Below are 6,000 nucleotides of genomic sequence, written 5' to 3'. Positions count from 1 at the left end.
ATGTTTTCATTTTGTCCTAGGTCATCACTGAGAATGAAATTGGTCACCTAACTCTAGTACATGTTTACAAAACTCAAGGAAGTTACATGGAATTTGATACAGTTATCAGTCTCACTTCAAAAGGGTACCAGAATTGCAATGATAGAAATCTTGTGGACCAGGATTGAGGTACTTTGCAGAATTAAAACAGATGTCTAACACTGAGCTCCACCACTTTTTTTTTAATTATTATTCTTTCTTTCTCAGGTTCTTAATTTCTTCATCATAAATATCAAATATGTATTACATGTGTAGAGAATGTGGCAAACGGAAAGGGATGTGGAAGGGATAATGCTTAATATTTGGTTGTTTTGAGCAGGAGTCACCACACAAATCATTGCTTTAAAAAGTCACAGATATTGTATTAGCTTTTAATTGAAGAGCAGGAAAAACCCCATTCCTTAGTTTGATGCTTTGTGAACTGAAGTATAAGACCTTCTTCTCAGGTGTTGAATCAGGGCAATGCATGCTCATGACATGGGGGTACACAGAATAGAAATCAGACTGTCTCAGGTAAATATGGCCTTCAGTTTGGCCACAGACAGCTTGTCTCTACATCCAAGTAAACAGCATTTCAGGAAAAGAGAACAGTATCCAGCTTGAATGCAAACAGATGTCAGGAGAGAGAGGTAGTGCATTGGGGCAGCTGCTGCGCCCTGCCCTGGCACAGACCCTGTGCTTCCCCCCCCAGGAGGTGCTGCTGGTCTGAGGCAAGAGGGGAAGACAAGCCCTAACTGCAGCTGAGAAATCTGAAAAAATAGTAAAACACCATGCTGATGGTAACCTGCTGCTTAGAAGAGCTCCTTATCTTAAACCCACACTACCCACCCATCCTGCTGCCAAGGCAGCTGGGGAGCCCGTTCCCACAAACTGCTGCATGGGGCAGCCAAGCTCTCCAGGGCTGATGAGAGAAATCCTGGATCCCAGTGTGCTACACAGGTGTGGAAGAATTACTATGCACTATAAGTGATGAACAGCTTCTGACACATGACCAAGATGGAAATTGGAACAAAATGTTGTTTTGGTTTGATCTGAACTATAGCACTTTAATTCACCTGGCTTTCTCACAAAAATGAGAAAAGGAGGGGGAAAAAAGAAAAAAAACAAATCTGAATTGATTTTTCTTTGATGAAAACCAAATTGTTTTTTATTTTAGTGAGGGGTTTTTTCTCCATTGCTCCTGTTTTCCTTTTTGTTTGATTCACTTCAGTTAAACTTCCTGTTAAAGTATGTAAACCAGAGAGAAAACGCTTTGTATCAAGTAAAATGGTCTGATTTCCTCCAGTTTTTTTTTCCTTTTTAGCCCAGTCTGCTAATTAAAAAGCACTTAAAATCACAGATACTTTCTCCTACACACACACATACACAAAAAAGCACTTTCAGTGTCTTAGCAGCATGAAGCATTATGTTTTGTTCTACGCAAGAGAATCAAATATAGCTCTCCTCAAGCAACCCCATGTGTACTTGAAACACATGCCTTTTGCAGAGATAACACCTTTTGATAGCATTGATCAGATATTACCAGTCTTCCTCTCCTTTCCCATATCAGCCTCAGAGGACACATAAATATACATTATGAAATTTATGGTATTTCACAATGTGTTAAGGTAGTTATACTGCTTCACTCTACTAAAAATCTTTCTTATACAAAGAGTCCAACAGAGTATTCTCATTTAAGTTTTCTAAGTAGGGTTTAGAGTGACTAGAGGTTCTTTGTTAGTTTTCTTCATGGTCCACCAGCAGTTAATCAGTGTTATATTGCACAGCCCACTTACCATGTGCATAGAAATGGAAAATGTTTGTGTTATTAAATGTTTATGTCATTAGCAGCTTATTTTGATGCTTGTTGTAGTTATTACCAAATTAAAATAAAAAAAAAAATACCAGCACATCACTAATGAGCAATTAGGAAGAAAGAGTTTCATGGATCTGAGACACCTAACACAAATGAGGAAGACTACTTACTTTTGATATGTTAATGTAATAAAGAATATACGGTGCTGAGTGACAGGCAACAACAAGTCTGCTTTAGGTAGATGTAAGAGTGACTGTTTTCCCAGATGCTAATGTTAAGGAAGCCTTGAATTTGAGAAGCAGAAGGCATCCATGCCTATGTAAACTATGGACAAAACGCTTTTCTGAGTTGTTTTCAGTGTGCATATTTTTCTCTTGATCAAGCAAAAACTAATAAAAGTAAAAATAGGAGTTAACATTACACCTCTGGGTCATACTACTTAAAAGTCAAACTCACTCTTATCTCTCTCCTAGTATGAATTTCCAAATGGCAGAGACAAATTTTGGTGGCTGGAAAAGGAAGGTAGACAAAGCCAAACAAGAAAAACGCACAAAGTTTTCACGGTGATGAAAAATGTGTTCAAATCGCCCCTCCACAGAGGAATGAAATGCTTTAGTATGTTCTTTGCTTACAAAAGCATTACCTCTCTTTCTTAAATATAGACAATATCTAGTAGGAGGGTATACCTGGAGCATGTGGTGATGCAGAGAATGAAACACCTTTGCTCAGGTGCTGCCTTTTCCCTGGGTACCTGGACACCTTGGGATGGCTTCTCCATCACCCACATCTCTACCCTTGCAGAGGACCCTTCCTGGAGTGGTGTGAGCATTCCCAACTGAAATGCTGCTGTCTGTGCTACACAAATAGCATACTCACCTCACAGATGAAATCATTATAAGATCTCCTCTCATCATGAAAATCCAGTAATCTTCGCAGCACTGAGACGTTGCTTCTTTGGGAGAAAGCTCTAGCCTGTTAACCTGCTCCCCTCGGTCCTGCGACACAGAGGCAGGACATGCTTTCTTTGCCATCTTTCTTAAGATTTGAAGCTTTTGTGCCTGGTAGAAAGCCAAAGCTGAAATCCCGGGTTAATCCTGTTATCTGGTTCACAGCCTAATGCTTGTTTTGGAGAATTCACCTCCATGCTTTCCCCGTATGTGAACAATTTCAAAGGTTTTAAACTGAAAGGATGATAACAACTCTTGTGTCTCTCCTTCCTCTTCCAAATTGCACTTGCTTTTAGTGTCCCCCGTCTGTGCTGGGCAACAACACTGACTTTCCAAACTCTGCTAAAATAAACTTATGGACTAAGATGTATAGGTGTGCATGCAGAGCTTCGAAATAGCAGGTAAGGAAAGAAATCCAAATAAAATGATAATGAACTACCACCAATTTTGATCTATAAATCTTAAAGTAATTTTACTCCAGCACTCCAATAAAAATTCCGAGATAGACTAGTTGCTTCACTGGTTTCCAGTGATGTTTTTTCTGTGAACGAGAATTCACTGTTCTTCTTCCTACGTATACCTCCCATGGAATTTCAGTGGAGTATAAGTGCGGGTGGAGCATCACGTTTGTAACCAAAGGGTTAACTAGCCAGAGCTTCTGTTAGAGCTCTGTTGTTACTGGACGTAAGTCAATTGTATAATTTGGTGGAGAGCAGATCTCTAACTATTTTTAAGCACCTAAGTGCCACAAATAGGAACTTGGGTCCATTATATAGTCAGTGGAGAAATACAGACTCCTAAATTAGAGGTTCTGGTTTAAATCAGAAGAACCCTACTTCTCTAGAGTCAGGCAACACTAATATTTCCCTGGTTTCCTTCTTCTCCTGCTGAATGGTATAAGTTTGTCTTGGGTTGAATAATGAAGAGAATAGCCTTCATGACCACTGAAAACATGTGCAGGATCAAAATCCACTTTCCTCTTTCTTTCTTCAAAAGAAGCAATACACTACTAACCAGCACAGCCAGTCCAAAGGCACTCTCAGTAAAAGATTCAGAATTATCTACTCTTTTTCTCTTCCTGAGTACAGTGAGCAAGTAATCATAGTTGCAAAGTGCCTAGATTCTTAGAGCAGAATAAACTGTGGAGACATACAAAACTGAAATAAATCTCTCGCTGTTGTGCCTTCTACTGTAGCAACTGAAAATCTAACTGAGGTCTGCTACACAAAGCAGCACATGTCAGCATGGTGGAGGACAGCTGGAAGAAGAAATGCAGATTGTGAATTGTAATAACAATGGACAGGTGTATGAGAGATTTCTGAACTCTTGAACATGTCCCCGAAACTTGGCACATGTTGCTGTTTGCTCCTGGGCTGGCATCCAGCAGAGATTGAGAGGAAGCGAAACTGCTGCCATTAGTTACACAGTGTGCACACCTCCAGATTCACCAGAAACCCAGGTATACCAGTGAAACATTTATAAATCACACTAGTGCAGCTGCCAGACAAAAGACTATGATCACACTGTGTTTGGTGGGATATGCAGGCTCTTTAAAAAATAGATGGGGAAGGCCAGATTCAAACTGATGACAGTGATAAAAAAGAACTAAAGATCACCAAATCTGCTCAAAAATAAGGTTTACTATCTGTGACATTTTTAGTAGTATTTAGATAATTATTTACATAAGTCTATATTATTTGACATTCAGGGTAGAAGTTGAGCATCTTTTCTATGTTAGACATGCAACGTGTAGCACAGCAGGACGGGTATCCCTGTTCAGATCTGCCCCTCAGTACTCCTGAGTAAAGAGGGAGCCCATATATTTAGTTCGATATACAAGGTTGAAGCCATATAAACAGGACTCCCAAACTGAAGTAATATCTAAGTGAAAAACATAGAAAAGCACCATTGTGTAAAAATCATAAACAAAAAAAATAATGGCACGGAAAGTCACTTTTTTGTGTCTGTAATTCTTCTTAGAGCCTGAGTTTAGGTTGGATTACATTCTCCTTTTCTTAAGCAAATATTGTCGAAATTATAAAAATCTAGTATACTTAAAATCTGGTTCAGTAGACTACGGGAATAAATTTATTTCACCCACTGTTATTAGACATCTACAGTTAGATCTTTCATGAGTCAGGTGAATCCCACTCAAAGCATCTGTCTGTCTGAGACTGAGATTTCAGTCATGTTTTCAAACAAATGCACCCATATTTAAAAATAGATTTTCTGATTAAATAATCTGAACAAGAAGTTTCCTGAGGCTTTTACCAGTGACTCCAGGATGAATCTTAACCTTTGAGTACTCAAAACTGAACTCTTTCTGTAATTGCTGTAATCTTACAAAAACCATATCAATTTTCATAGGATCATTTTCCTTCTGGTAGCGTGAGGAATTTTCTGATGAATAATGTAATTCACAAAGTTTCTTTTGCACTAAGTTAAAAACCTTTTTCATCTCTATCCCATAATAAAAATAAATCAATAGATAATAAAATAACTTTAACATATTATCACATATATGATCCACTGAAATCTAAAAAAAAAAAAAATTGAGCCGCTCTGTTTCTCATATGCTTGTGCCTCTCTGGGTAAATCTAGAAACACTAATATTTAAAGAGTAGTATGGAAATGAGTACAAATGATGCCTTGGGTACAGGCAAAGTTTGGCTGCAGAAATCAAAATGAAAAGAGAGTATTAGTATCTTAACCAGGAAGATACTTAAACACATTTTCAATTTTGAATTCTCAAAGGAATTAAAGATATACCTAATATTAAGCACATGCTTTAACCTCCTTTCTAACTGTCAATGTTTTCTTGAGCTGAACATGAGCCCAAGTCTGGAAGCAAGAAGATGTTGAATGTCAAAACAGAAAAAATAATAAAAAAAAGTACAAGTATTTTATTCTGTTTCCCTTGGAGCACATAGTTTTCTGGTGTCCTATCACACTTTTAAAGAAGGAACACTAGTACAAAAGAAGCCATTCTAAACCAGAATGTGAAAATCCCTACTGATGATATAAATGTTGAAGGATCTGTCCAAATAAATCAGGAAGACAGGGGAGCACACAGCCCTAATCAGCATGAAGTAATTGTGCAAACCTATCTTAGCAGACAGGAACAACAACCTGGAGAATTGGGTTGTTCTGGTGGGAAAAAATAAAATAAAATAAAATGTCCAAGATGCAGCAAAGCCTTTGTCATTAGTAAACACTAGG

The sequence above is a fragment of the Pipra filicauda genome, unplaced genomic scaffold, assembly GCF_003945595.2.
Source record: "Pipra filicauda isolate LSUMZ 115617 unplaced genomic scaffold, ASM394559v2 scaffold1_size10287979_pilon, whole genome shotgun sequence".
Taxonomy (NCBI): Eukaryota; Metazoa; Chordata; class Aves; order Passeriformes; family Pipridae; genus Pipra; species Pipra filicauda.
Note: the sequence above shows the minus strand (reverse complement) of the source record.